At 40.4% G+C, this 12,853-nt stretch overlaps 1 protein-coding gene across 11 annotated transcripts in view; it reads left to right on the top strand.

Annotated features, from left to right (window-relative positions):
* MICU3 (mitochondrial calcium uptake family member 3) overlaps positions 1 to 12,853 on the top strand; it is a 217,103-nt gene that overhangs the window by 71,007 nt on the left and 133,243 nt on the right. The window lies entirely within an intron of this gene.

The raw sequence follows: 12,853 nt of genomic DNA, 5'->3' as shown, positions 1-12,853 counted from the left end.
GACACAGACTACAGTTACGCAGATAAGTAGTTTTTTAAAATATTTAAGAGATACAGTATGGAATCCCAGTTCTTATGGATGATGATTAAATGTAGATGCATTACTCAACAGTGGAAATACCCTTCAGCTACAATGAAAGTTCATCAGCATTTCCAGTTCACAGCCTTGCCCTTTGGCTTGGTGATGGCTCCCCGCACCTTTACCAAAGTGATGATGGTGGTGGCAGCGTACCTCTGTAGAAATAGAGATCTAGTTCATCCATATCTGGACGATTGGTTTATCAGAGCACCTTCCAGAATGGAATACGAGCAGGCTTTAGAGACTGTAGTGTCTCTCCTACTGCGTTTGGGCTGGATTGTCAATTTCAAAAAGAATCAGCTAATCCCATCTCAGATATAAACATTCAAGACACAGGCTATAGTTACACAGATAAGTAGTTTTAAAAAAATATTTAAGAGATACAATATGGAATGATGATTAAACTGTAGATGCATTACTCAACCTTCAGCTATGATGGTCCTTTAAAACATTAAAAAAAAAATTTGGAAGAGTATTTTTTGGGAGTGAAATTTAATTTGTTATTATTGTTTGGAACTATCCTAGATTTTGGTTGTTTGTGTTGCCTGTTTCATAAAAGAAATTTATGTGCCTCCCTCTTTTATAAAACAGACTCCTAGAACTATTCCCACTAGTACACAAACTAACACAATTTTACACGTGCTCATAGGCAGGTGCATGATTATACTCTTATCAAGTAAATGCATACATGTCAAAAACAAAACTCTGGGAATGGCTGTGCAAACACTGTGTAAAAGTATGACTAGGTAAGTAAGTGTACACTAATTTTAACCAGAATAAAGGGAAACCAGCAAATACTAAACCAAGGCCTATAACTGCTGGGGAAATAATTCTGTTTAGGTTTGTAAACCATATACCACCAAACTTTAATTTAGGTTTTTATACCTTTTGCACTTTTTTTCAACATCTACAAATTATTCAACATATGACTAGTGAATAAAAATGAACCATACCTATGGAACTAGGTTCTTGCATTTTAATAGCATTATTTCTGAGGTCTTTTTTTTCTTGAACACATAACATTGTATAAATGTGGGCTGGGGAAAGCAGAGGTTGTGTTTACATCAGGCTCCTAAAATGTAGGTTAGATGCTACACTATTTACTGCTCAAATTTTTACATACTTCTGCTCAGTCTATGTTGAGGTACCAGTCCTCAGTTATATTTTGAGTTCTCTTTTCTTCACTTACTCCCCCTTTTATCAAACTGTGTTGCCGAGCAGCGCAAACTAAATGCTGAGCCACCCGTTCTACTCCTATTTTCTCCACTCTGTTATAAATCTACTACTAGTAGCTTCATCACATGCCCCCTAGTATTAGTATTTTTGGAAAGAGTAAACATGTGATTCACATCTACCCTTTTATAGATCTCTATCACATCACCCTGAGCCGTCTCTTCTCTAAGCTGAAGAGTCCTAGTCACTTTAGCATTTCCTCATAAGAAAGTCATCCTATCCCGTTTATCATTTTTGTCACCTTTCTCTGTACCTTTTCTTTTTTTGAGATACGGCAACCAGAATTGCACACAGTATTCGAGGTGCAGTCATACCATAGAGTAGGGGTGTCAAAGTAATGTAATGTAATGTAATTTATTTCTTATATACCGCTACATCCGTTAGGTTCTAAGCGGTTTACAGAAAATATACATTAAGATTAGAAATAAGAAAGGTACTTGAAAAATTCCCTTACTGTCCCGAAGGCTCACAATCTAACTAAAGTACCTGGAGGGTAATAGAGAAGTGAAAAGTAGAGTTAGAGGAAAAATAAAAATAAAATAAACATTTTAACAAGACAGCATTGATCTAAATACTTTGGAAGGTAGAAGAGAGGAGAGAAAGGAATAGAAGCAGAAGGGGGAGCCGTTGAACAGTAGAATTCTGGAAAAATAGAACAAAACAAAGACAAAAGGCAAAACAATAGATAAGATTAAAGATAAATCATAAGCTGGAAAGAAAAATAAAATAAAACTTTGTCTTCAATCCACGGTTTCAGCGTCAGTGATGAAGTGGAGCAAGTAAGTTTAGGAGGAGCGATTGACGTTTCCAGAAAGGGCTTCTTCAGGGAAGAGACTTGGCAGACAGTCCCAGGATGCCTATGTCTCCTCCCCTGCGATGTTCTCCCATCCATGCATTCCCTCCCAGACACACTGCCCGTGTCCCAGCCGCTCCAAGGAGGCTGCCCCAGATGAGGCCCACGGTGAATGCAGGATTCTCTCCTCTGCGGGAAAGCCGCCCGGAGCCGACAGTCGATCTTCTTAGCGGATTGCATGGGGGGAAGAGTTCACACTCTTGGTAGGATCGGGTCTGTGTGCTCTCGGTGGTTGTGGCTGGTCTCGTTGCTGCTTAGGTGTAAAAGCAGTTGATCTCCACTGCTGCTGATATTTAAAAGCAGGCAGATTGATCTCTCCAATGGACTGCAGGGGGAGGAGTTCACACTCCTGGCAGGATCGGGTCTGTGGGCTCTTGGTGGTTGCGGTAGGTCTCGCTGCTGCTTGTATGTAAAAGCAGTTGTTTTTCTACTGCTGCTGATATTTAAAGCAGGTAGATTGATCTCTTAAATGGGATATAGGGGGAGGAGCTCACATGCCTGGTTGGATCGGGGCAAGGGCTCCTATTATAGGCTGCTTAGGTGTAAAAGCAGTTGATCTAATGGATTTACTTTGTTAAAATTAATTTTCTCTTTGAGTGCCTTGTAACAAATTACCCAACCTTTCGTTTTTTCCCTTTTTTCTTAAACCCTTATTGTAACTTTGCCCCCTTTCCCTCGCTTTCCTGTTAGTCATTATTGAAAATTGAAATTCACTGTTTTTAAATGTTTATTAATGTTTCTATGTTTTACGATATTATGTGCATCGCTTAGAATATTTAAATAGGCGATATATCAAGAGTTAAATAAACTTGAAACTTGAACTTGATCTCCTACTTCTGATAATATTTAAAAGCAAGCATATTGATTTTTCCAACGGAATGCTGGGGGAAGAGCTTACTTGTTTGGCTGGATCAGGGCAAAGGGCTCTCGAGGGCCGCAATCCATTCGGGGTGTCAGGATTTCCCCAATGAATATGCATGAGATCTATTTGCATGCACTGCTTTCATTGTATGCTAATAGATCTCATGCATATTCATTGGGGAAATCCTGAAAACCCGACGATTGCGGCCCTCAAGGAGGTACTTTGACACCCCTGCCATAGAGCAATACAAGGGCATTATAACATTTTCATCTTTGTTTCCATTCCTTTCCTGATAATTCCTAACATTCAGTTTGATTTCTTAGCCACTACCATACATTGAGCTGAGAGTTTCAATGTATCCTCAATGATGACATCTAGATCCTTTTCCTGGGCAGTGACTCCTAACATAGAACCTTGCATCATGTAGCTATAGTTCGGGTTCTTCTTTCCCACATGCATCACTTTGCACTTGCTCACATTAAACGTCATTTGCCATTTTGATGCCCAGTCTCGCAAAGACCTTGTGCAATTTTTCACAATTCTCTTGTGATTGAACAACTTTGTGTCATCAGCAAATTTAATTATGTCACTAGTTATTCCCATCTCTAGTCATTGATAAATATGTTAAAAAGCAACAGCCCCAGCACAGACCCCTGGGGAACCTCACTATTTACCCTTCTCCATTGAGAATATTGACCATTTAAATGTAATCTGTTTTCTGTCTTTCAACCAGTTCTTAATCCATAATAGGTCATTACCTCCTATTTCATGACTCTCTAATTTCCTCAGATGTCTTTCATGAGGTACTTTGTCAAATGCCTTTTCAAAATCCAAATACATGATATCAATTGGCTCACCTTCACCCCTTCAAAGAAATGCAGTAGATTAGTGAGGAGGGGCCTTAGGCCCTGGCCCAACCTGAGTCTTAGGTCTCCTTCCCAGTGCATTCTGGGATGCACTGGAAGTGGCCTAAGACTCCAATTGGCCAGAAACCCATGGGAAGGGCCTTAAGTGCCTGGGCCAATCAGGGACTTAGGATGCACCAGGAAGGGGAAAGCCCGCCATTTTGAAGAGGCGGGCCTGCTGGAGGGTGTAGGCATCCCTCTGGCAGGCCTTACAGCCAAAGGTACCGGGGGAAGGTGGTTTTGGGGGCTTGAGGGGTGTTGGGAGTATCAGCGTTTGGGGGTTGGGGCTTGTGGGGGTTCCGGGGAGGTCTGCAGGAAGAAGGGAGTGGGCATCCCTCCTGCCTATCACAGTTGGGGGATGCTTCTGGGGTTCCGACAGGAGGGAATGGGAACTTTGAATGGGGGTTGGGTGCTTCTGGCAGGAGGGAGTGGGTATCCCTCCTTTGCGGGACTTCGAAGGGGAGTTCAGGGGCATTCCTACTGCCAATGTCGGGATGTCCCCTGCTGCAACTGCTCAGCTGATCATGGCAGGGGTATCCCCCCCCCCAATCAGTTGAGCCAGGAAGACTCCCCAAAGCCATGGCTTTGGGGAGCATTGCCAGCTCAGCTGATTGGGGATAATTTTCCCTGCCATGATCAGCTTAGACTGTAGGAACCTGTGGTGACAAAGATAGGCAGCTGAAATGTAGGTCTGGGTATAGGCACATAGATCTAGAAGTGCCCCACCAACATGATAGTGTTTCAAGCAATGGATTCTGCCTCAGAGTTACAAATTTTGAAAGTTCACACACACGCAACATATCAATTAATCTTGCTCCAAAACTTTGTCATTACTCTGCATCACTTGAAATGCTTTAAAAAAAAAAAAAACAGGACTGTTCATCTTCTGTAAAACATATCATCCAATCATATGGACTAATGATTAAACTGTAGAAACTTTACTCAGTGGCGGAACTTTGTTTTAGATATGATAGCCCTTTAAAAACTTTACAAAAACATTTGGAATCAAGTGTTTTAGGATTGAGCCTTTGTGAAATAGGCACATTTTCAAAAAAGATTCTTAAGGAGACCTTGTTATAAAATGACTTTCACATGCTGATCTATACAATGAAGTAGAAAACTAGAGAATCAGAAAATCAGACTGGAAGATTGGATGAACCAGTTGGCACTCATTTTACCTACTAAATTCTTACGTCCTATGCTAATTAAACAACACCAGACTTTCAAGCAACTTTCAATAATTTTATAAATAATGAAAAACTCTTCATGAAACTTTTAATGATCATACCTCCCTCCCTACTTCCCCCAAGTGACTTACCCAGAGTTACAAGTTGCAGCATGGGTTTGAACCCACAACCTCAGGGTGCTGAGGCTGTAGCTTTAACCACTGCATCACACTCCTGCCATGGGTGGCATTTAAAAATAAATGCTGACCATGTTGGCTCCATATTGTATAGTCTTAGAGGTCTGTGGGACTATTTGAAACGATGGTGGTTTTCAAGACAACACACGTACTTTTTTCAGATGAATATACTGGCATGTAATATACTTATGTGAGTCCATTAAAATGTATAAAACCCTGATTTCATTTTTCTCTGGGATCAATATGGATAATAGAGGTCTGCCTAATAGATTATTATAATCATTTGAACACTGTATACAACACAGATATGATCTTCTTGACAGTTATTACCAGATCTCCTTCTCTCTTGCTGTACGAGAAAGCCTTGATATTTAGATACTGCTTTTACTGTTAGGATGTTTGGAAATAAATGTATGTACTTCGTTCTTATGTATGTTACCTTGTAACTCGCTCTGAGCTCTCTGGGGAGGACGGGAAATAAAACAAATTAAATAAATAAATTGAAATGACTTTGTTTAGCTTGATCATTTGCTTTCCTATCAGTACAACTAGGCATTCTAGTTTATATAATTAAGCAACATCCAAGCACATTCTGAGATTTAGGAAAAAGTTTCAATGCTTTGGCAAATTGCATTGAGAAACCCATATTGGCAACTGAACGAAAGGCTAAAAATGTATCTGCCTTTTCATGAAGTAAATGCAAACACAGTATGGATCTTAGCTCTCCTGGGAGGATGGTATAAAACCAAATAATAAGTAAATAAATAAATAATTAGCTTGCAGGAGTGTGGTTTTTTTTTAATATTAAAGAGTACAGAACTTGTAGGCAATTAGTCGGCACCAGTGCCTCTCCTCTGCGCATGTCTTCCCTGCGGCACCCCCCTCTGGCGTCTTAAGGGCCCGTCTGGAGGGCCTTCACGCATGCGTGGACGTTGATGTGATAACATCATGCATGCGCATGATATCACGCCCTTCCGGGATGCCTTGAGCTGCAGCCACTGTGTTTATTGTGCCACTGCTCAACAAAGTTTGTGGGACACTGTTTATACAGGATGATAATTTTGATCTTAACTGTAACTATTTTGAAAAGACCCAAGCCAAAAAAATGTTTCGGGAATACCTTCATGGTGCTTTTTCTACTTGTGAGCGAATGGCTTTCTTTGAAAATACTGCAGTGTAGGTTATCTAGTATAACTTCTCATTTGTTTCTAAAGCTGGTGAGTACAATGTTAATATTTGGTTACTTTTAATGTCCGTTTCTTTTTTTCCAGTCTTTCTACGTATTCCTTTTGTGATCCTTGTGTTGTCTACAGGATCTCAAAGTTGGACCTTCTTTCTGAGGCCTAATCATTCCAGGTTCTCTCTCCCATAACACTCAGGGCAATCAACCAGAACTATCTGTCCTTAGGTCACCATCTACTACTGCAAACAAAAGGAGGGAATGCTTTCAGTGCCTCCTGGATAGCTCCTTTTGGGATTGCTGACGTGCTCTCTGACAGTTGGTCTTCTTTTCTTTGTTTTCCAACAAAGAGGGTGTCATCAAACAAAGAGGAGCAAAACTCAAAATAGTTTTTACATTTACTGAGTGATTACTTAAGGATGTTTTACACCACTTTATCAAAACATCAGCAGTATCTGATATCAAGATAAGTGTTAGACTTGCTCCATTTTTAATTTGCTGTGTAACCACTTCGAAGGTCAATTGTGTTGCTATTTCTGTTTTCTGTTACTTAAAAGCAAGAAAATATATGCTAGGAGCTAGGTTTGTGATTATTAGAACATTGATAAATTCCCCCCTTAATGCACTTTAATAGCGAATAGTGAAATTCAGGAAGTGCAAAGGTTGTGGTAACTTGAGAATGTGCCTAGCATATCTTCTGCAACTGCCACACTGAAAAGGTCTGTACAGTACCCTAAACTAATTCAGAATTACTGTGGAATGCATTTATAGTTTTTTGCGATGTGGCAAGTGTGCCTGCACTAACAACACAAGTGGTTGCATAGTAAGTACCCTACACTAACTGCAGTTGTATAATCCATGCCCATTCTTTGACTAGTTCCCGCATGCTGACACAACACAAATTAGCACTTGCTGTCATGTCACTGCAGTAACAGTTGGAACATTTGTGCAGCAACAGTGGAAATCAATAAAACTATAGATCTTAAATTAAACCGAAGTGCCAGAAGTAACTTTGTTCTGCAATTATGAAAGAATTTCACAAATTCTTTCATATATCATGAGTATTTATCGTTTTAACAGAGAAAGTTATAGTAAAAAATTGAACATCTTTAGAGTAAATGTTTAACTGGCTGTGGTCGGGTTTTTTAAAAAAAATCTTTGATCACTACTGCTAAAATTTTATGTTGTGATTTTCAATGCCAGGGCGTGCCTAGGTATTGGCATTAAATATACAGGTATGTGTAGATGGCCAACATTTAACCAGATAAGTGTCAGTATTCAGGCCTTAATCTATGAGTTAAACTGACAAAGATATGACTGCTATTTATGCAGTCCTAATTGGCTGGTTAACTTTATTTATTTATTTATTGAATTTTCTAACTCATTCTCCCAAAAGAGCCCAGAATGGGTTGCAAAGGCTGAATATTGGCCCTTATCTGGTTAAGTGCTGACTCCACCCCTGGATGCTTTATACACTGGCTTTGAATATAGATCCTATAGTCTTTTGTTTTAAATGTGCCTGCAGAGTAACAGCCAAGCAGCAGCTAATGATCACTGTAAATATGTTAAACTTTTAGGCCCGGGGGGATTCCTTGCCGCAATAAGCTTAGTGCCCATGTTCAAGTTTCAAGTTTATTAATTGGCTTGTTCAATCGCTTAATCGGATTTCTAAGCGATGTACAATAAAATATACATCCATAAGGAAACAAAAACATTACATACACTTAATTAATTATAATATAAACAAAAGGTAAGAGGGGATGAAATCCATTTTTTATAGTAAAGAAAGAACATACAGGGAAAATACAAAAGGAATTTGGAAAAATAAAAAAAAAGCAGAATAATTCATTAAAATAACACTTTATAATAAAATTTTAATTAAGTTGCAAATGCATCTTTAAACAGAAAGGTTTTTAATTCGCTTTTAAATTTCCCAAACACCTTCTCCTCCCGTAAAAACATGGGAAGCGCATTCCAAATCTGGGGAGCTGTACATGAGAAGATAAATTGTCTTCTTGTACTAATAATTTTTAGCGAAGGAATTGATAGAAGGTTCCGTTCACTAGATCGCAAGGTTCTTTTAACTGAATATGGGATAAGTAACCTAAATAAAAATGCTGGAGTCTTATTTTCTAATGTTTTAAAAATAATTGTACATAATTTATGCGTAATTCTATGAATGACTGGGAGCCAATGAGCCTTTTTAAGGAGTGGTGTCACATGATCAAATTTTTTAGATTTTGTTATTAATTTAATAGAAGCATTTTGAATAATTTGTAATCGTTTAATTTCTTGTAAAGCAATTCCTGTAAATAATGAATTGCAATAATCGATTTTAGACATCACCAGAGAGTGAATAAGAATATTAAGTGCTTTGGGACAGAGGAATTTAGAAATAGATCGAATTTTCCGCAACCTATAGAAGGTAGTTTTAACAATACTACTAATGTGATCATGATAATTAAGTTTATTATCAAAAATTACTTACAATGTAGGCCAGCATTTTGCTCACAGAGGCACTCCTCAAGTGGACTTGTTTGCATCTCCCCACAATCATAAGTTGCCCAAGTTCTGCTCCAGAACTATACTCTCCTCACCGTCTGGAGGTGAATGCATTCCTCTTGGATGCAAATGTTCCTCTATGCGTTTCCGTCCACTCCTCTCTTATTAAAGACTCTTTTCAAACTTGAGCAGGAGTCAGCCACCATGATTCTCATAGCTCCTCGGTTGCCCAGACAACATTGTTTCCTCCTTCTACTTCAGCTCAGTATCAGGGAATCTATTCCTCTTCCAATTTTTCCTACTTTGCTTACACAGAATGAAGGAACTCTTTTGCATCCCAACCTGCGATCGTTGCATCTGACAGCTTGGTATCTCTCAGGCTGAATCTATCTGAATTACATCTTTCTCAGCCAGTCCGCACTATTATTGATGCTTCCAGGATGCTAGCCACTTAACAATGCTATCAACAAAAGTGGTCTCGGTTTTCTTCCTGGTGTCTTCATAATCATCACAATCCCACTTCCTTGTCAGTTGAACTGGTGTTGAATTATCTTCTTCAGCTCTCTGACTCTGGCCTCAAATCTACATGCATTCGAATCCACCTCAGTGCCATTACTGCTTTTCATCTTCTAATTGACGGCAAATCTCTTTTTGCTCATCCTTTGGTCTCCAGATTCATGAAGGGGCTTTTCAATGTAAAACCACCTCTCAAGCCTCCTCCCGTTGTCTAGGACCTTAATGTGGTTCTTTCCAGGTTGATAAAAACCTCCTTTTGAGCCAATGGCTACAGCACATCTCAAGTTTCTTATCTGGAAGATTGTTTTTCTCATATTTCTCACTTCTGGCAAGAAGAGTTAGTGAGCTTCAAGCTTTGGTGGCGGACCCACTTTTCACAGTTTTCCACCATGACAAAGTGATTCTTCACACCCACCCCAAGTTTTTTCAAAAGTTGTCACTGAATTTCACCTTAATCGATCAATTGTACTTCCTGTTTTCTCCCTAAGCCTCATTTTCATTCAGGAGAAATGGCACTTCATACTTTGGACTGTAAACGGGCTTTGGCTATTGCATCGACTGTACAAAGCCACACAGAACATCTCCACAACTTTTCGTCTCATTTAATCCAAACAAGCCGGGGCATCCTATTTCCAAGAGGATGATTTCCAACTGATTGGCTGCCTGTATTTCGTTCTGTTATGCTCAGGCTGGGCTGCAACTAGAGAGTCGTGTCACAGCCCACAAAGTCCGAGCTATGGCAGCTTCTGTAGCTTTCCTCAGATCTATTCCAATTGAGGAAATCTGTAAAGCTGCCACCTGGTCCTCGGTTCACACCTTCACCTCTCATTATTGTCTGGAGTCTTTCTCCAGACAGGATGGCCACTTCGGCCAGTCAGTATTACAAAATTTATTTTCTTAAAGGCCAACACTCCCACTATCCCATTCTGGTTAGCTTGGAGGTCACCCATGTGTGAGAATATGCTGCCTGCTTGTCCTGAGATAAAGCACAGTTACTTACCATAACAGGTGTTATCCAGGGACAGCAGGCAAATATTCTCACAACCCACCCACCTCCCCTGGTTGGCTTCTTAGCTGGCTTATCTGAACTGATGGACCGTGTGCCTACGTCAGGCGAGAAGGCACTTACGCATGCGCGGTGTGGGCTATCGCAAACTTTCTCAAGTCTTAAAGTGGCAATGCACTTTTGAAGTGTCTGTACCAGAACTCCATCGGTGACGTCACCCAAGTGTGTGAATATCTGCTGTCCCTGGATAACACCGGTTATGGTAATCATCAAAGCACTTGATATCAAAATATATTCTAAAAGTAAAATATATCCTGAAACAAATGGGTTAATCAAATTATTAACTGTGAAATAAGAAATTTAAGCATTATAATATTTGCATGACATCCAATTTAACTCTATTAGGAGTCAGAGTTGCTGTCAGCACATTTTTACCGACTCCACATTTCAAAAATTGCTTCTGACTCCATGACTCCGACTCCACAGCCCTGATCTGAAGCAATGATGGTTTTTTCAGCTATTTACTTATTTCATTTTGGTAAAAAAGTCTTAATAGATGTGAAAGTGTATAAGCAGCATGTGTTAGCTTAGGAAAGGAATTGCTCTGTACTCAGTTACCTCTCTTATTTTCTTTAAATTAATGTTTTGATGGGTTATTGTGGTTTTCTTTCTCTAATAACACTATCTGGGGCATTTTCAAAACACTTAAGACATCCCAAAAATGACATAAATAGGCACTTGGACTCCCTAATCACCAGGATATCCTGTCACGCTCGTTCAGAAAAGGGGGGGGGGGGACTGGCGGCAGCAGCTGTGGCCGCTAAGCTTATCGCAGCAGAGGGATCTTCTGATTTTTGAAACCTTTCTAAATATCTTGCGAGGCATCCCAGCCACTGTGCATCTAAAAGTAAAGGGGGGGTGTTGGAGGCGTGTTCTGGGCAGGCTTAGACTTGGAATTCTGCAGTAATAATCGAACCTTTCCCAAAGCATTCTGAGCTAGACCAGTAAGGAGGTGCAGGGAGAAGCCATGGGGCCTCAGTCTGTTCGACTTCGCCGACCCTGGCCCACTCAGATGCCAACGTCCTGTTCAGGGCAGAGGACTAGCAGAGCCAACAGCCTAGTGACATAGTGGTTAGAACTGCTGCCTCAGCACCATGAGGTTGTGGGTTCGATCACTGTGTTGCTCCTTTGGACCCTGAGTAAGTCACTTAACCCTCCATTGTCCCAGGTACCATAGGTAGATTGTGAGCCCACCGGTACAGATAGAGAAAATTACTTAGAGTACTTGAATGTAAATACTGCCTTGATGGTCTTGTGAAAGGCGATATATAAGTACCTAATAAACATAAACTATACCCACCAGACCACAGCCCTAGGACTACTCCATGTATCTCCCCCTCCGCCCCCCCACTGCCTGGAGAGTGGTGCTCTGCCCCGGGTGGCAACCAATGCAGCAGGTACAAGGTAAAATGAATGAGAAAACCTTAAAGTAAGACCCTGTACTGTCTTCTCTCATTAGGATAGGTGTTGGATCTAAGGACTGTACTATCTCTCCAATTGTGTGTTACTGCTGAGATCCACCTTTGAGCTCAGAAAGAATAAAAAATTTTATATTCTTGCTTGTGACTTTTTATTGTGGCTGCTAAGGTATTGAATGAAGGACTGTGTTTTTTTTATCATCAAAGTGTTTTCCTTATTGTTTATGTTCAGATCCAGATGTGTATGCCTAGCATTTCCTTTCATGGTGAAAACTTGATTAAGACTTGTAGATTGGCTAGAGTAAGCTCTGTTTTATCTGTAAGTTTATTTGTAGTAGTATGCTTAGAATTCCCCCATCATAAGGTCAGAAATTTCTTCCTGCATTTTCCTTTCTTAGATTCCAGCCTCCTCAGTTCCCTCTTTCACTCCACCTGCAGTTCTGTCTTCCTCTAAGTCTAAATCCAGCATGGCCCTTAGTTCTATCTGCGCATACAATATCCCAGTCTCTCATTCTGTCTCCTCACATTCCCGGCTGTCTTTATATCTTTACTCCCCTCAACCACAGCAGGCCTTCAGCTTGCTGCTCCTACCCTTATGGCACATTCACCCCTTTATTCTGCTCCCAAACCCCCATAGCACATTCACCCCTTTATTCCCCCCCCCAATTCCTCCCCTGCACACGATTCACCCCTTTGCTCTGCCCCCAATCCCCCATTACACACTCATGGAAATAGGTAAAAGCTGGATCCTCTGGACTGCAGCTGCAGCAGCTTTTAAAGTTGAAAGCATAGGATTAAGAGGATTCTGCTTCCTTTTCTTCACCATGCTCAGTTCACCTTTGCTGCAGTCTTGGTTGTTCTCACGCTTAGGATTCGG

Source organism: Geotrypetes seraphini, chromosome 1 (genome assembly GCF_902459505.1).
Source record: "Geotrypetes seraphini chromosome 1, aGeoSer1.1, whole genome shotgun sequence".
NCBI classification, from domain to species: Eukaryota; Metazoa; Chordata; class Amphibia; order Gymnophiona; family Dermophiidae; genus Geotrypetes; species Geotrypetes seraphini.
This window is presented reverse-complemented; position numbering and strand designations above follow the sequence as displayed.